The sequence below is a fragment of the Schistocerca nitens genome, chromosome 2 (assembly GCF_023898315.1).
Source record: "Schistocerca nitens isolate TAMUIC-IGC-003100 chromosome 2, iqSchNite1.1, whole genome shotgun sequence".
Lineage (NCBI taxonomy): Eukaryota > Metazoa > Arthropoda > Insecta > Orthoptera > Acrididae > Schistocerca > Schistocerca nitens.
In genome coordinates, this window is record NC_064615.1 from 1,087,214,426 (window position 1) to 1,087,240,210 (window position 25,785).

Genomic DNA, 25,785 nt, shown 5'->3' on the forward strand with positions numbered 1-25,785 from the left:
ATGCCTCGTGTAAGGAGGAAAAATGCGTACAATCACATTTCGGTCGGATTGTAGCCTATCGCGATTGCGGTTTATCGTATCGCGACATTGCTGCTCGCGTTGGTCGAGATCCAATGACTGTTAGCAGAATATGGAATCGGTGGGTTCAGGAGGGTAACACGGAACGCCGTGCTGGATCCCAACGGCCTCGTATCACTAGCAGTCGAGATGACAGGCATCTTATCCGCATGGCTGTAACGGATCGTGCAGCCACGTCTCGATCCCTGAGTCAACAGATGGGGACGTTTGCAAGACAAGAACTATCTGCACGAACAGTTCGACGACGTTTGCAGCAGCATCTCGAAGACCATGGCTACGGTTATTGACGCTGCATCACAGACAAGAGTGCCTGCGATGCTGTAGTCAACGCCGAACCTGGGTGCTCGAATGGCAAAATGCCATTTTTTCAGATGAATCCAGGTTCTGTTTACAGCATCATGATGGTCGCATCCGTGTTTGGCGACATCGCGGTGAACGCACATTGGAAGCGTGTATTCGTCATCGCCATACTGGAGTATCACCCGGCGTGATGGTATGGGGTGCCATTGGTTACGTGTCTCGGTCACCTCCTGTTCGCATTGACGGCACTTTGAACAGTGGACGCTACATTTCAGATGTGTTACGACCCGTGGCTCTACCCTTCATTCGATCCCTGCGAAACCCTACATTTCAGCAGGATAATGCCGACCACATGTTGCAGGTCCTGTACGGGCCTTTCTGGATACAGAAAATGTTCGCCTGCTGCCCTGGTCAGCACATTCTCCAGATCTCTCACCAATTGAATACGTATGGTCAATGGTGGCCGAGCAACTGGCTCGTCACAATACGCCAGTCACTATTGTTGATGAACTGTGGTATCGTGTTGAAGCTGCATGGGCAGCTGTACCTGTACACGCCATCCAAGCTCTGTTTGACTCAATGCCCAGGCGTATCAATGCCGTTATGGCGGCCAAATTGGCTCTGAGCACTATGCGACTCAACTTCTGAGGTCATCAGTCGCCTAGAACTCAGAACTAATTAAACCTAACTAAGGACATCACACACATCCATGCCCGAGGCAGGATTCGAACCTGCGACCGCAGCGGTCGCTCGGCTCCAGACTGTAGCGCCTAGAACCGCACGGCCACTCCGGCCGGCTTATCACGGCCAGTTGGTTGTTCTGGGTACTGATTTCTCAGGATCTATGAACCCAAATTGCGTGAAAATGTAATCACATGTCAGTTCCAGTATAATATATTTGTCCAATGAATACCCGTTTATCATCTGCATTTCTTCTTGGTGTAGCAATTTTAATGGCCAGTAGTGTATTTTTTCTTATAGTTCTAAATCATGATCAAATTCAGTAAAATCTGAAGCCAGTTACACGAAAATTTAAAAAGTTATGGTTTTTTAAGCAGTAATGTTTTTCACTTTTTCCAATATTTGAATTTTTTTAATCTTATTTTTTGGTTATGACCCTTATAAGCTTTTGAGAAGTTATAAAAAATTTTCAAGTATAAATATTCAGTAGCTTATGTGTTATAACAATTATTGTCGCTGGGGTGCGATCCACCCCAATGTGTCAACTATGTCACTCCTTAGAAGTGTGTCAAGTAAGAGTTAAAATTAAGCACATTTTAAAATATTACTGTTCTGTAAGTATTTTTGTTTGCTTCTGATCAGGAAAACTGCACTTCCGAGAATCTCTTAACGTTAGTTGACATTTTTGGATTCTGCTGTTGGTTGCTAGATGCATATTTTTGCAAATTACAGATGAGAACCGCGGGTCACAGAATTGCTTGAGTCGGGCCGCAATTTGACAACTAGTGCACAATGTTCTCATGTCTTGTTAGATACCCTCCCGTTGGAGGTTCGAGTCCTCCCTCGGGCATGGTTATGTGTGTTGTTCTTAGCATAAGTTAGTTTAAGTAGTGTGTTAGTCTAGGGACCGATGACGTAAGCAGTTTAGTCCCTTAGGAATTAACGCACACATTTTTCTTTTTAGATAATATAGCGGAGCTTCGGTAGAAGGAGTGATTGCATAATTTACGTTTCACATCTTGCGGAAGTATGCTCAGAAACTTTTTGATATAATAGAGGCGAGCGGAAATAGTCCTGTATGCGGCGGCAGTTGTTTTCTGCCCATTTTAAATGGTCATCCAATAGTTAAAGAGTTTCGTCGCCCTGAAGAGGGCCACCGCCAATCGGTCGAGAGTTCGATTTTTGTTTTACAGATTCTGTCTATATTTACAGAATGAGGCGACGTTAACGCCAAAAACGATGTTATCCGTATTTCCTTAGGCACTGCGTGAGACGGTATTACTGTGCTCGCGGCATGGACTGCCTTCACTCAGTCGTACATAAAAATGACGTCATCAAGTCGGCCGGTCATTTGTAATGCTATGAAAGCCTTAAAAATGACGAAGTTCTCATTTGAAAACAACTGGCAAATCGTTCGCAATAATTATTCGGAGAATAATAACTGTGTTTGTGGCCAGTGGTGAAACACCAGATTTAACAGTGCGAAGCTTCCAGTATTTTGATAAGCAACTCTGTTACGCCATGTTACGGCAATCAAGACTAAAGTTGTTGGTCAGCTTATGGGTGGCGACAGAAGTCGTTCAGGTTTGCTTCACATTTACGCCGTAGAGCCGTAGAAGATAACTAATGTGTACCGCTGGAGACCTTGAAAGAGCGAGTCGCTGCATTACTATTTCTTACTACGCACGTTTGCAGGCGTCCCGTAACAAGTGACCCAGTAATACTCCTGTCACATCTCCCTTGCGCCCGGTAGGACTTCAACAAAGGGCCGTTACATATGTAAACACTAAACAGGACTCCCACGCCACCGACAACGGCGTCAGTAGCGCTAGTGACAATAAAAACCTTATTTACGACGTAACGAATAGGCCCGGTCTGCGTGTCCGCTGGAGGGAAGGTGGGGGGAGCCAGTTCTGGGACGTCAACGAAAAAAGAACAGCGCAGCACGGCTCGGCGGGAGGGGGGGTGGTGGTGGTAGGGCGGTGGCAGGGGTGTGGGGAGTGGGAGGCTGGATCCACGCAGCGGAGCCCCAGCATAAACAAACGAAGGGCCCGCGCCGCCAGCGCCGCGTGCTGGCCTTGAGCCTCCTGCAGCGCGGGTCACGTAGGCAGGCCTCCAGCGGCGGCGGAGGGGGTGGGGGCGGCCGCCGGCCAATATTACTGGCCTCTACGCGCGACTAGTTCGGCAGTCGTCCGCCGCGCGTCGCTGCGCCGCGCCAACGGCCACAACAGGTACGTAGCTCCTACAGATATGCTGCTGGTACAGCGGTCGTCGACTGGCGTTTGTTGCGAGACCTGTCGCTTACCAGTTTCATGTCTGACAGCACACACTATCAAAATACTGCTACGGTTACAGAGAACAATTGAAAAAGAAATTCATTTTGTTTCTATGCAGGCAAAGCAGTTTGCGATTCCGTTAGTGTTGCTGGAATCGGCTGCGCACTAACAGCTGGCGTGCTTTTAAGTTACCGTTCCTCCCGATCAGAAACAGAACTAACTCCGATTTTAAGAAATGCGACAGCTAACTTTGAAATAATAATAAAGAACAGTGCAATCAGCATTATGCCATTATATCTACATTTTCGGTACAAAACATTAACTTGAATCATAGAGCAAATTGTCACTGTCATAATGGTACGATTACCTCTGCTTCTTGCAAATTTTGATCATTCTTAAACACGAGCTTCTTGTCACGCAAGAAAGAATATTCCTTTGTTCGAGAAGAGTAAATCGACACTCCAAACATGATACTGTGTATTTTACTTACACATACTGTGTCGTAATTCTGATATTTTATGTGTATCATACGGTAATATGAACAGCTTATTGTGAATACGGTGAAACCAGAGTGCGGGAACTTAAAAGTATGTAATCGTGGTGGTAACCATAACGCTTCCTGCGCTCGAGTGTTGCGTTGTGTTCTGTTCTCTGTGGGTGGTGATCAATGCAAGAGTTAGCGTTTATTTTAGTCGCCCTGTTGGACCATAGCCATATCATATAATTGTGAAATTTAGTCTGAGCTCCTGAGGAATAAATTTTCTGAGTAATGTCGAAACTAGTTGTTTTATTTAACGATTGAACTGGGAATGGCTCTACGTTGAAATAGTTGTTTCAACATGCTGTACTTACCCAAATGTTATTTTCGTTTTGTAAACACGAACTGCCGCCTCTAATATTACTGCCAATAAACAGTTAAATCCTTGAACACACGCAGTATGTGTTATCCCACGACGTTAGGTGATCGAAAAATAAATTTGATATATACAGGATGCTTCTAAACTCCTGTTACATGCTTTTATAGCGAAAATTGTAACATAACGTACTCCGCTAGGTGAAAGAATGACTCTTTAAAACTTCCTACATACGCAACCAACTAATAGGCCCACGCAATTATATAGAACGGCTACATAAAGGATTTTCAGTTAGCAAAAAATATTTATATTTTATTTTCCATTACAGATCGATTCCGCCATTTACTTGTTGCCAAGCGCCTGTACAACTAACAAAGAACTTAGAAGGACTTAGTTAAAAAATACAATACCCATACATATTAAAAAATACAATACCCATACAAATTAAGCTGCGTCTACTGTCATAAGTAACTAAAAAACAGTGAAGCACTTAATGAATTAGAGCAATATTACTCTTGCACGTCGAAACTGAAATCAAAAACTGAACAAGTGTGTCCACAGCCTAGTATAAAACAGATACAAGATACCAGGGTATGAGCCGGCCGCGGTGGCCGTGCGGTTCTGGCGCTGCAGTGCGGAACCGCGGGACTGCTACGGTCGCAGGTTCGAATCCTGCCTCGGGCATGGGTGTGTGTGATGTCCTTAGGTTAGTTAGGTTTAAGTAGTTCTAAGTTCTAGGGGACTTATGACCTAAGATGTTGAGTCCCATAGTGATCAGAGCCATTTGAACCATTTTGAACCAGGGTATGAACACAATATGTAGTACACTTGGAATACAAACAAAGAGATAATCGCCACGTATATATATATATATATATATATATATATATATATATATATATATTGTATTCTAGGTAATATACACAAATGTGCAAACAGTTTATGATTTTATTTTTTGCGCAGACTTTAATCTGAGGATTCTCTGATTGAAGTAACTAGGTCTGGTACTTAACTGTATTGATATTATGACGCTACAGACAAGTTGGTTGTGTTTGTGTTATATTTTTGTGAAATATGAGCTCGTCGCGTTATAGGCGCTCATGTGACAATGGCGCAAAAGCCGAAAGCGGATATGCAGAATAAAACAAAGAAACATTATTTTAATTCAGTAATCCTTACGGAAATGAATACGTCTTTTTTGGAAATTATTGAGGCTATGATGTCCGAGTGTAAGAAATCAGAAATGCAGTAATAATGGCAGTTACTTGCGACGAACGAAGCGTGCGGTATCCTTTTATCTCATTGTTAAGTGTACAGTCGAATCCTCTTCCACTAATATTGCTCCACGATTATCAACAGCGGTTTGCACTGAGCACTGTTACCACATTAGTCAGTTGAATACAAAATTAATGTAGTAATTATAATTACTAAATCGCACTTTATCGCAAGATAATGCGATATATTACTTCAGATGGTTACTCATAAGGCGTGGTATTACCGTATACTCATACATACACACACACACACACAAAAGTTTGCTATTTGTGTAGGACAATGTTATCCATGGATAACGCTGTCCCAGAAAGAATTGAAAAGACACGATAAGTATGAATAATAACGTCTTCAGTCTCAAATTTTCGTGTTTTATTTAGTCACACAATGAGTTTGGGTCTCTACGGGTCCATCAACTGGTGGGAATCGTTTTGATACATTACTGACTTAGCTGCTGAGCGAGATGACGCGAAGCCTATGTTCCTGCTGTGAGAAGATTAGATGTTTAAATTCGAAATTCGTGAATCAAATAAGACAATATGATGAGAAACAGTAAAAAAACTTATCGAAAGAGCCAGGAAGATCGTATTACACTTTAATCTCAGCAAATTTTGATTTATTCGTTCTGTTATTTTCATTAAATAAGGCAATACACCTTGAATGATGTTATGTGTAATTACAGAATGCATAAATCATCGTTTTATGACATTCGTTAAAAATGTTCTTCGTGGATCTTCCGGTAAATTTTTCACTGTTTCTCATCATATTTTCCGTTGTTTGATTAGCGAATTTCTAAGCTTAGCATCTGCGCTCAAGAGCTGAAGTAAATGGACTATTAAAACGATTTGCACCTGATGATGGACCCAAAAGGTCCGAAATGCGTGGTGTGATTCAATAAAACACGGAACTTCGTGACTCAATGCGTTACTATGCATACTTCCAGTGTAATGAATACAGTCACGAGCACATCTGCAAAATATGGATAAAAGTAAATTGATAAATAGTTCCATCCTCAGTTTCGAAGAAAGTTTTCGAGAGATTTACCTTGATTGTGGGGCAAATGCCGGAACTGGTAATCCCCTCCCATCTGTTCTTAATTGTGTGGCCCTCTGCCCCGTTGTGAGAACACTTTGTAATTAGGTGTAAAGAACCGATACTCTATCATGGGCTGGATCTCCATGCCATGAGTAGTTAATGTGATAAAATTGGGAACTTTAGGTTTCTAGAGATGAGTTCCTATTTAAAACAATATAAATTTATATCTGCTATGCCCAAATCTTCAAATTCCGAAAATACTCTGTACACTCGACAGTTACGGTTGCTGTAGCTCACATGTGATATACGTTAGGGAGTTTCTATGCATCCCAATCCTTCGTTTGAACGATTAGCACATCCCTATATCTGATAGTTAAATTACGAACGGTACTGTGCGCATACGAGTGTTTGCATACAACAAAGACTAAACCGTTTTCTTTCTGTTTACCTACGTCGATAAGGCTGTTACTCGATTTGTGTGATTCACGTTTGCAATACCTGGATGTGTGCCATTAGCAACTAATGACTGTCGGGCCTGGAGGTTTAGTGGAAAAGCGCGTGCGTGGAAATCGATAGGACGCCTGATCCCATACCGCTCGGACGACGGAAATTTTCAGTCTGTCATTGATCTACCACCCGTTTCTCAATAATGTAGGGAGTTGCCAGAACCGACACGTACAGTTCAGGTTCTACGTCAGACTGTAGGTTCCCTTTCCCCGACTGGATAACGGATAGATTGTGGACGCGCACGTTCCCGAAGTGGCGTCCCGTTGAAAGACGTTGATACACACGAAATTATCATTATCAAGTGATAACTACCACGAAAGCGTCAAATTTTACACACTTCGTGATAATTTATCACTTGAGAATGATATACAATTTGAATTCGCTTTTGTGAAATCTACAACACCAAACGGGACATGTCTATTCCGTAACGGGGAATAAGAGATGTGCTAGACTACATATCGAAAGGTTACGGGTTCAATCCCCTGTGACTTATCGCTCCTTTCTCCTCTGCCAATGATGTGTTATGTGAAAAATGAGTGCAGCGATTTCTCTTCCGCGTTTCTGCTGTATCCTATGACGTAATTATGCGTTGAGGCAAAACGTCCGTGTACGAAAAACTGGACAATCTTGCAGAGAGCTACTGTATTTAAAACCAAATACTAGTAACCGATAAATTATATACATAAAATGTATATGAAGTTACAGCGCTGTAAAGAGACCTTTGTTCTATCTTGTTACTACCGGAGGTTCGTCTGTAAGAGTAAATAATAGGCTCTCCGCTCGCCACTCCATCTCCTCTCCTGCCGTAATCTGTTGTACCTCCATTTTTTGCACCTTGCATACGAAGATAGATGGACGAATGAAGAGATATTTGATTTTTCTAAATTACTAGGACAAACTGGTTATAAAGTCTTAGCCGCCAATTTGCATCACGTCAGGCTGCCATGTCAGATCGTGCAAGAGCAACTTGCGACATCGAGACGGAAGTAATCTCAATACAGACGGTGTGTTTACATATCAGCAGCACCTGAAACAAAGCGACAACAAGTCAGCCGTATACTTAATATTGTTAATCGTCCTGGCCGGTGGTAGACTTTTTGCGATTAGAAAAGACAGTTAAGTGGCAAAGTTAAGTACTCGTGGCTGTATTTCTGACACTTGCAGTATCCGTCTTATATGCAACAACTGTGAGCTTTTAAGCGATTCTCGCTGGTATATCCAGCACCATTGTCTCGGTAGAGAAACTTAAATGTTCACTTACTTTGTTAAGGGTACGCTATCGTGTGTTACAACTAGAATCTGTGTCAGTTACGCAGACTGAATTGTAATGCATTTCGTTGGCAATAAAAAATGCTTGGAATGTTCTTCGACAAAAGATCTAAATCGACGAGAGAGGTCTCGTTTCTGATGTACGATGAAGTCTAGGTTTCATGTCTGACGTAATGATGAAGTCTAAAACCAATTTTTGCCTCCCCAGTCATTCAGCTAGGTTATGTTCTGTTTTCTTTTTTACCATCATTGTTTTTCATTATTATCTCAGTGAAAAGTCTCAAATCGAATCCTTACGCCGTATTTATTTTAGCCGCCCAGGTTGGACGCGTCCTTTCGGAGAGTTTTCTTCGCCTACCAGGGAAAATACATTTCCATTTTTCCACCAGACACACGCAATACGAAGACATATGTAAAACAAACCGGGGAGTACGAAGCCCATTGGAAGTTTCTGATAGATTAGGACTGTCTGCCGAACTGGATTTAAAACTGGGACTTCACGTTTGCGGGCAACCGTCTCACCAAACCGAATACTGCTTACACAAATCATTGACAGATGGCACGCACATCGTTTCTGTTGTTACCGGTGAAGTAGTGAGACGACTGTAGAACGTGCAGCACTACGGTCATCGAAAGCGTCGGCTCGAACGAAAGCAGAGATGAGGAAGGGGGAAGCAAAGCACATCCGTCACACACGAGATACCCACAAACACCACTGAGTTCTCCGTCTATTTACGAATTGAGGTTAGGCTGAGAAATGATGATATGCGAGGACTGCGGACAGGCTACCGGAGTTTAAATTTACACAGATGCCCCATGTCAGGTAAATTACCGCGGAAGATAGGATTTGTGACACAATAAACACGTGGTGTTGACATTTTAAGACAGCGGCTACCGAGCCCACTGTTGACAGTGTACTAAAATAAATGGACAGCTTGTGTCCGTTCACAAAAACAGCCGCTGGAAATCAGATTCCAGCAGCCCTGACGCTTGTGTCAATATTTTCTCGTGCCACTGTTGACAGGGGAAAATCCAACACAGATATTTCCTCTCGCTGTGGAAAGAAAGACGGCCCGTCGGTAGTTGGCAAATATAACTGGAGGCTCGGAAGAAATTATCTTCATGCTCTGAGCATTACATTACACAGCTATCGATAACATTACACGGGCTGTGATTCTATTTGTTTCACTTTTTTACCCTTCATGCTCGAAAGATTACTTGTTGAATGCATAATACCAGTTGCTTTTCCGGTTGATGCAATTTACTAGTTAACACTTGTTTTTAATAGAGTCGGAACTTGCAGTTCCCATAATTATGAAAGAGCAGCCGCTAATCGCAACTGTTACATGTACCATAGCATATTACATCAGTGCTGTCCGTGAGAAGCATTTTGGCTACACCGGCGTATTGTACACAGTCGAGTTAACAATGGACACTGTGAAAATAGATCAGAATATGGAAGTTCCTCTCTGTTTTATAAATGAAAAAGGCTACAAATCAGGCTGTAAACAATTAATTCGCCTGGTTGTTTATTTATTTATTCGTAATTTTCGTAATTTTATACATGCATTTATTATGACACACAAATAACAAGAGCTCTTGTTGTACGTACGTAGGATTCCGCAGCCGGCATCAGCTGACATGGGAAGTTTTTCTTGATACAAAGCCGCGTCATGTAATAAAACATCTGTCACTAGATCAATAAAAGCGTCTCCGAAACGATAATTTTATTCGTAGAGTGATAGTTATTTTACAATACCCAGAAAAAATATTGTTTAGTTTGGAATTTTAACATCAAAAAAATAATAATGTTAGGAAGGGTGAAAACAATGGTAGCTACATCAGAAAGAAACCGGAGGTAACTCTTGGTTGTGAAGAGAATTATTCAGGTGATATCTGCTTGCGTCTTTGGGTGAATGTTAGGTTTCAGCCCTCACACCTGTAGAAAAAAAAAAAAAAAAAAAAAAAACAAAAAAAAAACGCGCTAGGTGGCTGATTGATTAGCACTTTGGAGTCACATTCAGGAGAACGACGGTTCGCCCCATCCACCCCGATAAGGATTGCCATGCTTTCACTAAAATCTATGCCAGATGTCGGAATGGTTCCTTTGAAATGGACACGCCTGATTACATTTCCTGTCTCTCTTCCGTTTAGTTTGCCGTATACCCTTAGGTATTGCCGCTGACGTATGTGAAACCTAAAATTCCTCTCTTGCAGAAAACTTGTCGAATGTCTAAACAAGTGTGCCACAAGGTTCGGTAATATTTTCTGTTTCCTGTTTTCTCCGCATGCCTTTTTGCATAGGGGAGTGGCTCCATTTATTGCGCAAGAGGGGGGCAAGGATGGAAGGAAGGAAGCAAGCTTAAGATTTAATGTCCCGTCTGCATCGAGGTCATTAGAGACGGCGCACAAGCTCGAAATGTTTCAACCATCCTAACATTTGTCTCGGGCGATTTAGGGAAATCACGGAAAAGCTAAATCTCGAAGACCTTACACCGATTTGAACCGTTGTCTACCCTAATGCGAATCGAATGCACTAACCATTACGCCACCTCGTTCGGTGTCAAGAGGGCCAAATTAAGCCCGGCGCTATTGTTTAATATTTAGTGGTGGTGTAACAGACATACTTTACGTATAAAGTGTACGAACAGCACGCTACGGAAAAGTAAGACCTGACATAGGTAAACAACATATAATTTCGGTTGAAATAACACAAGTATCTGTAAGCAGTCACTCATATTTTCGTTTCCACTACACATTTTGTAGAATTACTCCTGTATAATATTTTTGCGGGTAAATCGTCTACATGTGATCCATGATGCTTTTTCTTACACCCCGCATTACGCGCTTCACATACCGTGAACAACGGAACACGTAATAGAAATGTGAAAAAAAAAGACTGCTTGCAGTTATCTGTTTAATAAAGTAGATATTCAGAATGGTTCCGGGTAAGCTGACCAAAAAATATTCGCGTTCAAGCTGCATTTCACATGGAGGAAAAAAAAGTTTATTTTTACAGTAGTTGGATCACAAACTTCAATCATATATGATGAGCATCTTCAGATTTGAGTGGATGATAGGCGAAAATCTTTTGGGAAAAGTAATCGGCCTGGAGTTACACAATACAGAAATGCTAACACGTCAGCTTCAAAGCCTTGATAACCGTTTCTATTGGTACGGGATAAAATATGTCGCGTACTAACAGACCCGGTCATCAAGGGTTTGGTGATGGTGTTTTAGAATTTCGTTATTTTGTGATTACTTTTACCGGAAGATTTTGTTTGGTCAGCCACTCAGACCTAAAGGCGCTCATTTATATGGTCGAAACTAGTCATTAATTACGTATGTCATGCAACAGAGACTGTAAAAATTCTTTTTTCTTCAAATATGTACAGTTGCTGTGTATCTCGCGGAGAAATGTCGTCCAATATCAGTAAACAAATAAATACACTCCAAATCGTAGTATATACCGGTAAAATTTTTATTTGTGCTTATGACCCCGTATTGCTTTTAATGACTACCTCAAAGGCCTCGCGGCCGGAGAATGACCTGATATCCAAACGAACACGAGAAAAAATTCTCGTACTGCAGGCTATGCAAATACTGCCGCCTGCAATGAAGCGCAGAGCTGAGAAATAAATGCCCACATTTTAGCATACGTGCCGGCTGTCATGTGCCTTTCAGCCTTTAGACTGGTAACGTTGTAGCAGGTAACGCCCACGAAGGGGCTTGACTCACGTGGGACATACAATTAACCAGCTGCATGCCATGTCGTGCTATCACGCGACCTCTGCAATGGTATGTTTCGTGCAGGGCAGATACGGGCGAGAATGCTGCACGCGAACGTTTTGCCTCAATAGCGTGCACTTCCTGGGTTGGTTGTTGTCAGTGCTAGACACTTCCGGAAGGTAGAGTAAATACAGTCGTAGCCATCTACACCCTCGTGCTGCATTAGTAACTGAGAGAGCGAGAGAGAGAGAGAGAGAGAGGGAGGGAGGGAGGGAAGAGTCCTGTAGTTTGCAGCAAGCGACTGATTTTCTTTTTTTTTCCAGCGATTATTAATCAGACAACGGCCACATAGACCGCGGAAACATGTAGGCCTACCGCGTATTAAATATGCTCTTGTTTGTTGCATATTCGTTACCCAGACAAAATTTTATAATCATGATTTTGGAAAGGGTCCAGATACACTAAGGGGATCTCAGACATTTTGAAGACTTTTCAGATTCTTTCCCGTTGTAAAACTGTTACATAGGCCATTTTCGTTTTGAGCAGTGATTTGTCGTCTGTAGCAAAGCACACAGAAATTCGTCGATTTACGGACGTATTTTCTAAACTAGGGCAACTAGTTCGATCTATCGATAAATTCGATAATAAATAAAATATCACTTACTCACAGTATAATTTCTCTCGCACTTACCATGAAGGTATAATTAAGGGAAATTGCTTCTAAAATCTCGTTAATTACTTTTAAGGCTTATAGCGGCGAATGAGTAAGTATGATTTTGAATGAGAAATTTTGTGCAACAAGGTTCAGTTTCCGCTGTTGAAGAACGAATATTAAAAACCAGGTGTTCGTATGTCCCGAATGTACTAATGGTTCAAATGGCTCTGAGCACTATGGGACTCAACTTCTGAGGTCATTAGTCCCCTAGAACTTAGAACTACTGAAACCTAACTAACCTAAGGACATCACACATATCCATGCCCGAGGCAGGATTCGAACCTGCGACCGTAGCGGTCTCGCGGTTCCAGACTGCAGCGCCTAGAACCGCACGGCCACTTCGGCCGGCGAATGTACTAATGTAGAGTGTAATTATCAATCTACTGTGACTACGGTAGCTAACAAATTAGTGTGTACACAGACGAAATGTCGGTTTTGGAGCATACTATTATTTGTATGTTCCGGAAATGAGATACTGTTCAAAATGATAGTTTCAAACGTCTTATTTTACAGCTCAGGCACAGTTTAAACTTCTTCTTACTCTACTTTTATATTCGGAATCCGAAAATTATACAGTGCTTCATCTGCCTCGTACATTTCTAGCGCTCTAAGCGGTTACATTTCTTCATGCAGTAACCAGAAGACGAACGCGTTTGCCTTGATCAAATCTAAGCCGAGGCGCTATTGTTGATCAAAGGAAATTTGACCGAGGCCTAACTTCGACAGAGTTCCTTATTTCGCTATCAAATTTTGTTTCACAAAGAAACTTTGTTAAAGAAAAATAGTGTAATACCGGCCTTAGCCCTGTGTGATTCGTAACGTTATGCCTGAGGCAGCCATAGCGAACGCATTACCGGTACTAATGTTCAATCCGTTTTTGATTATCTTCGTTAGTGTTTTGTGTGTTTAGGTGTACTGTTTTGTTGTTTCGTTTTTTCATTCTGTTTTGTGTGACACTCTTGCTCTTCCATGTGTTGCACAGTTTTCACAATCAAGGGAAGTCCGATAACATATTTTCTGTTATATATCTCAACTATGTTTGTGATTTGCGACATAAGAGCGAAATTTTTTCTGTACACCACTTTTATTTTGCTAATTGTTTTATGCAGGATAGCTTGAGAACCCCGCAATTGCAATGAAATGTAACAATAAGAAATGAGCGCTACCACCCGCCATTTTGTGGACGAAACACTTTATTTACGTGTAACTTGGTTTCGGAGCTAGGCGGTTTTTAAACGTTTGCATACTTTAAGTGCCCAATTTTTAATATTTCTTCCGATTAAATAGTTCCTTTGATTCCATTGGGAGCCATTGTGCACTACGACCGTAGACTATAAGGAAAGATAGGAACACAGCGATTAGTCGCAATCCCAGCAGCGTTTATTATTCTTTCATATTCAGATTTCAGCTGTAAATAACCATCTTTTGTGCTAAAATACAAGGAAATTAAACAATCAGAATTTGATTTACACAACACAATACGTAAAACACCATGTTATCCAATAGCAACGATCCATTCTAGTCAACACACCGTTTGAGTGCGTTACAATCCAACAAACTCGCGACATTTCATCTCAACATATGACCTTACTGGTGTACAGGCAGGAGGAAGCTGCTGTGGTTCTTTACAAGTACAGCAGCCTCAGCTGCGTCATGTAGTGTAAGTAATAATGAATGCCCTCTGTGCTACAAAATTAACAGATTTTCATTCCAATATTTTACTTTAAAAACCCTTTTCTATAAATAAAATCATCAAGTATATTTGCATATAATTTTAAATACATCAAGAAATGCCGACTTACAATGTGTTTGTTCGTATATCAGTGGTGAAATGATCCACTAAAACTTATGCAAAGCATCGTTAATAGGTCCGTACAACTTTCATAAACAGAACTGTTACAAGAAGTTAGAAATAGAAATTAAAAAAAAAAGTTAAAAAAATTGGAGAGCATCTTGATAAAATACAGTTACATATCAGTTTGAAATGCACTGCCACGAGTTTATTGGATTGCAACTCACTCATTTGGTATGTTGACTAGAATGGACTATTGGATAACATGGCCTTTTACTTACTATTTTATGTAAGTCAGTTCTGATTCTGTAATTTCCTTGTATTTTAGCACAGAAGATGGCTATGTATAGCTGAAATCTCGATACGCAAGAATAAGAAAACTAATGGGATTGAGAGTGATTGCTGTGTTCCTGTCCTTGCGATTACATAGTATTTTTTTAACCTAAAATAACGCTGATTAAATATTTCTTTGAGTCCACCATCTTGTTCTGCGTTGGAGATTACGTTTAGACTGGTATTACACTGTCAGTTTTTCTTTGTCGAAGATATTTGATCAAATATTAATCATATTTCTTTGACTGAGGTCTTTGACATCGTGCAGAAGGGGTATCACACAGTCTAATTACACTTTCATCAAATATTTCGTCATAGTTCCTTCACTGCGCATTCGCCAAAGTCATGCGGGACTACGGAGTTTGCGGTCATGTTTATATTTATGAACACTATATACATTAAACGCCAAACAGCTCCAAGTGGTTACATTTCTCAGTGCAGCAAACAAAAGACGAACGGTCCATAAGTAAAAATTATTAATATACCGTAATATTACACGCAACTGAGGAAGACAGGACTATAGAAGTTGAAGAACGATTTCTTTGACAAAATCTAAGGCGAGAGCCAAAAATTCTGTTCAAAGAAAATTTCATCAAGGTCTAACTTTGACATAGTTCCTTATTATACTATCAAATTTTATTTGACAAAGAAACTTCGTCTAACAAAATTTGATAGTGACGAAGGAACTATGACGAAATATTTTATGATAGTGTAATATCTTTGACATTATTTGTCAAAGAAATTTTGATGTGTAATACTAGCTTTGCAAACATTTAAACTTCAGGTAAAATGTATTTCACCATTAGAAGATTAGGTTAGGCTCAAAACTAACTATAGAATTTGACTAAATGGTGGTTGCTTGCTGCGGTTTTGTCATAATTATACTTCCTTTACTAAGCTCTGTAGGGAACGGGGGTTTTGTACAAGCAAACCACCGTCTCCATTTGCTGTTTCGACTGCGTTGATGTCGGCGGTCCTCGCCTGTAATCCGGAGAGCCGTTTACTGTTGACAGATAGGCGGTCCCGCATACACCGTCGCTCCGGCCCCATTCACTTTGTCCGTGCTGGGGGCGGGAGACGGGCTCCGCCCAGCGTCTCATCGCGCCAGCGCTCATTTAGCTGAGAGGCTTTGATGCGCGACACGCCGCGCCTTGCATTAATATTCCGCGCGAGATGGGATACGCTGCAGTGGGCGGGGGCAAAAAACAGCAGAGACAGAGACATACAGGTCGAGAGGAAGGGGCCGCGCGTCGCGTAGGCCGCGACAGAGGGCAGCACCAGCAACGTAACTCGCTGGAGGGCCAATAGATGGCAGCAGTCGTGCTAGCTGCCGTCGGGAGACAAAGGGAGGCGCGAGCCGGTGTTATACCGTCGACATTCGATAATTCCAAGTGCAACGTTCCTCATAAATCAATAATTGAGCGTAATTGTAAAGAAAGTCTGAGTGATGAAGGTGGAACGAAGAAATAGTCGCGAGGGCATCAGACACAAGAAAAAGTTTAAAAAACCTAAGATTGTTTTCTACTTCAGTGATTTCCAGCGTGGTAGGTACGAAATAATCTAATGCCGTCTTTTGTTGTAAGATGGACGGTCCTACGAGAATCATAAGCTTGTACTTTCCGAAGTCATTATCTACTCGGCTACGATATTCATTGTTTAGTAAAGAAAGGAGCGTCACAAAGAATTGAGTGTCTGAACAATTACAGAAATAATTATTGATGAAACAGTCGAATTATGAAGTGATAGGTAGCCAGTGACGCCGAGTAATGGAATATTTGTGGACGGTATGTCGCGACAGTCGCTTCGATTTGTCGTCTGTACCATAGCACACAGAAATTCGTCGATTTACGGACGTATTTTCAAAACTAGGACAACTAGTTCGATCTATCGATAAATTCGATGTATTATTCGAATTAACGAGAATCAACTGTACATTATCTACAGTTTTGTATTATCGCGAAATATGGGAGAGAGTGTCACTGAAATTTTACAGGATTTGGGCTGGACATCATTAAAAGAAAGGTGTTTTTCGTTGCGACAGAATCTTCTCACGAAATTCCAATCACCAACTTTCTCCTCCGAATGCGAAAATGTTTTGTTGACACCGACCTACATAGGAAGAAACGATCACCACAATAAAATAAGGGAAATCAGAGCTCGTACGGAAAGATATAGGTGTTCGTTCTTTACGCGCGATGTACGAGATTGGAATAATAGAGATTGTGAAGGTGGTTCGATGAACCCTCTGCCAAGCGCTTACATGTGATTTGCAGAGTATCCATGTAGATGTACAGTAGTGGTACTCAATCCCGTCCAGCTTTCATGGTGGGCGGCAGGTGGTAAGAATTTTAAAAACACATTCTTTTGGTTTTGGCATGTTATTGCTATACGCTTGAACTTGCTATCTCTGCTTTATAAATGTTATAAGGTTACATTCGAACTTTATAAATCACTATTGCTGTGCAACAGGTGCGCGGCATAGGTACAAAAGTGGGCGGAAGTTAAAAACAATTGACTACCCGTGATCCACAGCATTACTTCGATTCTGTCTCACTGGCGTGGCAGTAGGCACCTTTTATTATATTATTTGCCTTAATCCAAATGCAAACTGAAAATTAATCTAGAAATTAGTGTAACGAGGTGCAATATTAATTATTTCTACAATGCATTTCGGATGGTTACACCTCCATCAGATGGATTTATGTGAATTAATAGGACGCGTATGTATTGTACCGGTATGCATGTATGCCTTGTCCACTGACAGACAGTGGCACAGGCTATCTAAAAGCAAGGGCGTCGATGCGATAGTTTCTAAGGGCGGGGGTTCTAGACCTGGTGTATGGAGTACTTTTAGTATTTTGGAAGACGAATGACGACTTATAAGTAGCCATAAAAAGGTTCAGTTTCTGACCCTGTTAACAACCTGCGTAATACTGACTTTTAAATCATTTTCTGTTAGATGTACAGTTCTCAGTACGTGTTCAACATAGAAATTGGAAAGAAACCGAGATCATATGCGACTCTTTAAGGACACCGAAAGTTTTTGTATATTGTTGCTATATTTTTTGCTGTTGCCCCTTTGTTTTTGTACAATTTTTTATTAGCTATATAAGGAGTTGTGATAACCCCATGAATCCCAGTAGCTCCCACATTTTTGAGTCGATTTAACGTCGTCAGATGTTTTGTGTAGTCTATGAGCCACATAAAAAAGTCTTGTAGGCATTCTCTGGCATTTTTCATGATCCATCTTCATGTTTGCTATTTGATCCCAGGTGCCGCTACCTGTTCTACACTCTGCTTGCTCACTCAATAGCTCTCTGTCTACGTACGGTTTCAGTCGGTTTTAGATTATTTTTAAGAGAAACTTGTTAACCTTCCAGTTAGGTGACTTGAAAAACCTTTTTAGGATCTCCCAGCCAAAAATTCCTTACGATATATTCATTACAGTTGGGGCCACTGCGCACGGCGTTTATAAAATGCCATTTCAATCGGACGTCTTTAAGGGATAATTGTGTCGACGGCGAAGTAGAACGCAAGGACAGCGAAGGAAATCGGCATTGGCTTTGATTAAGGAACAATCCTTGCGCTGACTACAAGTAACTGAGGATGAATACCTGAATGCTTATATCTGCATAGGAATTCGAGTCTCATCCTTCCAGTTACGATTCAGTGCCTTAAGCAACACTCGCCTGGCATAACAATTGCGCAAGAAGCCTTTGGTGAAAAACAAAGCAGTTCGTAGTTACAAGACAACGTAACGAGTTGTATTTCGAATAAGTGGTCACGTATCTCATATGTCACTGGGAGACGTGCTTCACAACGACGCATCACTATGGGTCGACACTGGACGTGCTCCTGTTTACAAACACTGAACAGCGAACCTTTCCATTTTCACTCGTATTTGTTTTCAGTGCTCTGTCCTTCTCCCAGAAGAGAGAAAAAAAAGGAACGTTAATTAAAGTGACTGCGAACAGTCGCCGCTCATCAGCTTCGCTTCCGGATTTCCTGAAATTCGCTCTTTGTAGTCGCGCCAGAGGCAGCGATGCGCTGTCAGCCGCGGATCACAGGCGGGCCCTGATTGAACAACCTGTGACACTGTCGACCCGCCCAATATCGACCTATCGTCTCGCAGAGAGGCGGGCGCCGACGCTGCCCTCTCGCGGCTATTTCCGGCGCCTCTCAAAAGTCTCGTCAGCAGAGCGTCCTTCACAGCCATTACCAGCTGTGCGCCTCAATGCTTTCGTTTCCCGATACTTTTTTTTGCTTTTTTTGTGAGTACACAATAACATCGAAAAAAGTACGAATCTGATAGCAGTTGTCCGTTATCTGTGAGAGCTCAAATCTAATTTTGAGTCCCGGCGTATTAGTTTCTGCGTCTACTAGCAAGCCATAAATGTTGCGAAGGTCACCGAATAACGTGCCAAATGCATCTGTGGCGGTCGTAGATATATCAAGGAGGATGCCGTCCCAGTTGCTGTAACGTAGTAAACATTATTCCTGTCTGTCGGATGGGCTACAAATCTGCAAAGTAACGGGCTTTAACGGGTACACAGCACTGTCGCCTGTCCAATCCAAGATTCAAGTACACGAGGAAGAAATCCTTGTGTCTGAAATAACCTGGATTTATGCGTTGTTACTTTGGGCGCAAAACCTACCTTTGGGCACGAGCACCTTTGAATTTTACTTGCATGTCAGAAAGAGCAGACTTTGTTCACGGTCCACAGCTGTACGAAATAAATTGAAATTTATTCGCTAAGTGGGAATTCTTCCACATAAGCTGTTTTAAGTATAGATGTACAGCTTGTTCGTGACATGAAAATGTGTGCCAGAGTGGACTCGAACCCGGATTACCCGCTTATCACGAGCGGTCGGTTTGTGGCCGAGCGGTTCTAGGCGCTTCAGTCTGGAACCGCGCTGCTGCTACGGTCGCTGGTTTGAATCCTGCCTCGGGCATGGATGTGTGTGATATCCTTAGGTTAGTTAGGCTTAAGTAGTTCTAAGAGTAGGGGACTGATGACCTCAGATGTTAAGTCCCATAGTGCTTAGAGCCATTTGAACCATTCGAGCGGTCGGTTTGACTTCAGGTAACCCTGCACGCTCCCCGAACCACCCAAAACCTCCATATGCCACAGTGTCACACCATTATGACATAGTACACTATATTCATCGGGCTGTACGGTGCAGATGCCGACATTTGGACGAAAATATGTAGCGTAAAGGGGTAACGAAGCACCAGAGATAGAAGTCACAAAGCACACACGACTAAAAGCTTAACCATAAAGAGGAGAGAAAGTGTTGATGCTGGGCGTCATGTTCATTCGACTGCCACTTTATAATTCAAGCCCACAGGGGGAGCTGGCCTCGCTCCGTTGCCAGTTTCCTGCATTTGTGAGTGGAAATCCTGTTCGCCAAGAAGGAAGGTAGAGATTTTATTGTCACGTTGATGACGAGGTCAGTAGGGGCAGAGCTGAAGCTCGGATTCGGGAAGGAAGTGGAATGAAATTCTCCATGTCCTTTTGAGTCGAACTGTACCATTTGCCTTGAGCATTTGGGAAAACCACGCAAAACTTAAATCTCGATGGAATATGTCATATTACCGCTTAGTTATACTACCAGTTTCAGTAGTCTGACAGTCATCAGTTTCATAAAAGTATTTGGAGCATCATATTAGATGTAACATAAAATCGTTATCGACAGGTGATAAAACCATGAATAATACACTGTCATCATAAAATTGATTGACGATGTAATTCATGTTATGATATGATGACAGTTTATTATTCTTGTTTTATTACGTGAAGATGACGATTATATTTAGGTACCTGATGATGGTCAGACGACTGAAACTGGTTGCACAAATAAAGTATTTTACCAGGAGCTGAAGGTGGTGATACGACATTTTGCAAATAATATGAGCTATGGAACACCAACTCCTGCAAATATGCTTAAATTTGAATATCTCGATAGGGATTCGAACCACCGTCTTCCAGAATGCGAATGTGACTTAACACTGCGCTAAGTCACCTGGTCCTTTCGTGAAAGTGACGAAGTCACAGCACTACGGTACAAAACGGGACATAACAGATTCTGCAAGTCAGTCATCAAACGGTAACGGCGCTCACCTACAGAAGCTTGAGTTGTACTCAACACCATGACAATTTTATGTCTTGCAGGTAGCAGTACTGGTTTCCTCCCGCTCACCAGGAGGAACTGATTTCATTTGCTGCGAAGATGTTTCTGGTTCTCGCATCTCTGAACTCTCCGTTGGCTACCGTCCATGTTATCTTCTGTTCGTCGTTCAGTTTGTGTGGCACAAATTGACAACAGATCTCGAACTTAACCAAATCCTTGTGTACACTGGCGTTAATAGTATCCTTGCTAGTCCACAATTCCTCTAATATCAGTTTCAGCTATAGTCGCCTATTTTGTAACAGTATCCCTCACACTTGCGTTAGATTTTCTGTCATCATATTTACTGGCAGTTGACTTGGATTCATGGCACGCTTACAACAGTTTCCTTACATTCCTTACAGCATTTTAACCAATCGAAAGCACATTTTGTGCTCGTACCTTATGTTCTGCAAGATCCCAAGTGTCGCCACTGTCTCTTTCTGTGACTTCTAGCAAATTGTGACATGTAAGACCTGCTTCTATATTGTAATGCGTAGTGCCCATGATATCTACATTTGCATATACACTCCTGGAAATTGAAATAAGAACACCGTGAATTCATTGTCCCAGGAAGGGGAAACTTTATTGACACATTCCTGGGGTCATATACATCACATGATCACACTGACAGAACCACAGGCACATAGACACAGGCAACAGAGCATGCACAATGTCGGCACTAGTACAGTGTATATCCACCTTTCGCAGCAATGCAGGCTGCTATTCTCCCATGGAGACGATCGTAGAGATGCTGGATGTAGTCCTGTGGAACGGCTTGCCATGCCATTTCCACCTGGCGCCTCAGTTGGACCAGCGTTCGTGCTGGACGTGCAGACCGCGTGAGACGACGCTTCATCCAGTCCCAAACATGCTCAATGGGGGACAGATCCGGAGATCTTGCTGGCCAGGGTAGTTGACTTACACCTTCTAGAGCACGTTGGGTGGCACGGGATACATGCGGACGTGCATTGTCCTGTTGGAACAGCAAGTTCCCTTGCCGGTCTAGGAATGGTAGAACGATGGGTTCGATGACGGTTTGGATGTACCGTGCACTATTCAGTGTCCCCTCGACGATCACCAGTGGTGTACGGCCAGTGTAGGAGATCGCTCCCCACACCATGATGCCGGGTGTTGGCCCTGTGTGCCTCGGTCGTATGCAGTCCTGATTGTGGCGCTCACCTGCACGGCGCCAAACACGCATACGACCATCATTGGCACCAAGGCAGAAGCGACTCTCATCGCTGAAGACGACACGTCTCCATTCGTCCCTCCATTCACGCCTGTCGCGACACCACTGGAGGCGGGCTGCACGATGTTGGGGCGTGAGCGGAAGACGGCCTAACGGTGTGCGGGACCGTAGCCCAGCTTCATGGAGACGGTTGCGAATGGTCCTCGCCGATACCCCAGGAGCAACAGTGTCCCTAATTTGCTGGGAAGTGGCGGTGCGGTCCCCTAAGGCACTGCGTAGGATCCTACGGTCTTGGCGTGCATCCGTGCGTCGCTGCGGTCCGGTCCCAGGTCGACGGGCACGTGCACCTTCCGCCGACCACTGGCGACAACATCGATGTACTGTGGAGACCTCACGCCCCACGTGTTGAGCAATTCGGCGGTACGTCCAGCCGGCCTCCCGCATGCCCACTATACGCCCTCGCTCAAAGTCCGTCAACTGCACATACGGTTCACGTCCACGCTGTCGCGGCATGCTACCAGTGTTAAAGACTGCGATGGAGCTCCGTATGCCACGGCAAACTGGCTGACACTGACGGCGGCGGTGCACAAATGCTGCGCAGCTAGCGCCATTCGACGGCCAACACCGCGGTTCCTGGTGTGTCCGCTGTGCCGTGCGTGTGATCATTGCTTGTACAGCCCTCTCGCAGTGTCCGGAGCAAGTATGGTGGGTCTGACACACCGGTGTCAATGTGTTCTTTCTTTCCATTTCCAGGAGTGTATGTATGGTATGATTCAGCTGCTACGACCACTTCGTTTTATGCATTCCAGAGCGCCTTCAAATACCACGAACAAGATTTTCATGTTCGCATTCCAGTACAAAATTGAACTACAATATATTTCTTACAAAAAGGTACTATTAGTTTTTCCTGTAGGTCTAATAGTCTGCAAGTAGTGAGCGAGAGCATATGAAAATCTTGTTGCGGTATTTGAAGGCATTGCCGGAGCTGATCACCTTGTGTACTTTGTAAACCCCTGTGAAGTGCATGTCAGATGCTACTTCACATTGTACCAGTTATTAGGTGTGCTTCCTATTTCACTCACATGTGGAGTATGAGAAGAATGATAGCTTAGACTCCTCTGTGTGCTCTGTAATTTGTGAATTCACATCTCCGAGGTATGTAAGGGGTTACGGTATATTCCTAGATTCTTCAATTAAAACTGATTCTTAAAACATTCTAAGTTGGATTTCTCGTAATAGTTTGGGTCTATCCTCGAGTTTCTGCAAGTCAGTTTCTTCAGCATCTCAATACACCTTCTGAGTCAAACAAATCAGTGATCATTCGTGCTGCTCTTGTTTATACACGTTCAATATCCCTTGTTATTTCTGACTGGCAGGGATCCCACACACTTCAGCAATATTCTGTTTCAGCAATATTCTGTTTTGTAAGCAATCTCCTTTACACACATTGCATTTTCCTAGTATTGCATCAACGAACTGAAGTCTCCCACCTGCTTCACATACGATTAATCTTATGTGAATGTTCAGTTTCGTAAAAAGGAATGAAGGAAGACTGGGGTTAACGTCCCGTCGACATTGAGGTCATTAGAGACGGAGCACAAGCTCGGATTGTGTCAAGGATGGGGAGAGAAATGGGCTGTCTCCTTTCAAAGGAGCGATTTAGTGAAACAACGGAAAACCGAAATCTATGGCCGGGCGCGGGTTTGAACCATCGTCCCCTCGAATGCGAGTCCAGTTCCATTTCGTATCGCTACACATTGTTGCGCGAAGGTATTTGTGTGAGTTGACCGATTCCAGATGCGACTAATTGCTACTGTAGTCTCTGGACAAAATGTTTTTGCTAATTTTTGTTGCACTTTGAACTCTTACAAAGATCCGGCTGAATATCTGTGCAGCTATTTTCAGACTGTACTATTTTGACATGAGCCACTCTTGCATAGAAGCAGCGTGACGAACTAAGGACCGTTTTTATTGCTGCCGGATGTCTACCATGGTTCAGTCGTCTACGTGAAACGATCTTTTGACAGCATACCGTGCTGTTGTCTTCAGGTGACGTCTGTAGAATGAGCATCTTCCCTACATCAATGAAACATGAAGAAACGGAAGTGTCAGGACAGACCAAGTGTATCTGGGACTGTGTTCTAAAGAAGGCTATTGAAATACGAGTGGTTGTTAGCCGGATGAGCAGAGGCAATGACTTCACTTTAACTAGGGGATCGCGCCTACTCGTCATCACCGATATATGATGTATGGAGGCCATCAATGTCGACGTACCTTTCCATACAGTGATTGGCGCAGCGGAAAGAACGCAGAACATTAACCTGAGGGTCGCGGGCTGGAGTCGCTGTGCAGAAAGTTTTTTCTTTATTTTTACGTTACTACTTTGCAATATTAATGTTTTCATAAAAGGCATGAAATGGAGAGCCAAAGGAGAATTTGAGATTGAAAATGAAGTTCTTCATGCGGGAAAACAACTTGTTTTCCGTTAATTGACTCCTAGGGGGAGGGGGATGGACGGACAAGCAAATCCGCAATTATACGACGATATTTTTTAAGATGAGGGAATGCGATCGTGCAATGTTGAAAGTGATTCCCCAAAATACGCTCCGCTAGGCAACCCTGCGATATCTGTTTTTGTCGTAAGATAAAGAAATTGATCAGAAAGCTTCAAAAATGCTCATATCTCGTCGAGAGAGAAAAATAACTCGCATCCCGAGAAGACAGCATCTTGATACAGTCCACTGCGTGCCATCAGCTATCCTTACCAATATTTGGCGAAACGATGTCTCATGATCAGTTGGCAACCACACTGAGCGATTTGAGAGAATCTTTTATAAATGTTAACGAATCTGTTTGTCTATAGAAACTGTGAAAGAACCATGTGATTGTAAAAACGCAGCGTTTATAACGTGTGTAAGATGAATGTCACCCTATCACGTGTACCTCATCAACTGTAAAATACACTGAAGCGCCAAAGAAACTGGTATAGGCATGCGTATTCAAATACAGAGATACAGTATGTAAACAGGCGGAAACCTCGCTGCTGTCGGCAACGCCTGTATGAGACAACAAGTGTCAGACGCAGTTGTTACATCGGTTACTGCTACTACAGTAACAGGTTGTCAAGTTTTAAGTGAGTGTGAACGTAGTGTTATAGTCGGCGCACGAGCGATGGGACTCAGCATCTCCAAGGTAGCGATGAAGTGGGGATTTTTCCCGTACGACCAGTTCACGAGTGATTGTGCATATCAGGAATCCGGTAAAACATCAAATCTCCGACATCGGTGCGGCAATAAAAAGATCCTACAAGAACGGGACCAACGACGACACAAGAAAATCGTTCAACGTGACAGAAGTAGAATCCTTTTGCAAATTGCTGCAGATTTCAATGCTGGACCATCAACAAGTCTCAGCGTGCAAACCATTCAACAAAACATCATCGATATGGGCTTTCGGAGCCGCAGGTCCACTCATGTACTCTTGACGACTGCATAACCAAAGCGTCACGCCTCGCCTGGGTGTGTCAACACTGACATTCGACTGCTGATGACTGGAAATATGTTGGTGATTGGACAAGTCCCGTT

The 25,785-nt window shown here is 42.8% G+C and overlaps 1 long non-coding RNA gene across 1 annotated transcript in view; it reads left to right on the forward strand.

Moving 5' to 3' along the window:
• The first annotated feature begins 3,155 nt into the window (after positions 1-3,155).
• The window catches only part of LOC126237484 (uncharacterized), a 30,308-nt gene continuing 7,678 nt past the window's right edge, over positions 3,156-25,785 (forward strand). Inside the window, exon 1 of the long non-coding RNA XR_007545076.1 lies at positions 3,156-3,290. This is a non-coding gene — a long non-coding RNA (uncharacterized LOC126237484). The remainder of the gene's footprint in view (positions 3,291-25,785) is intronic.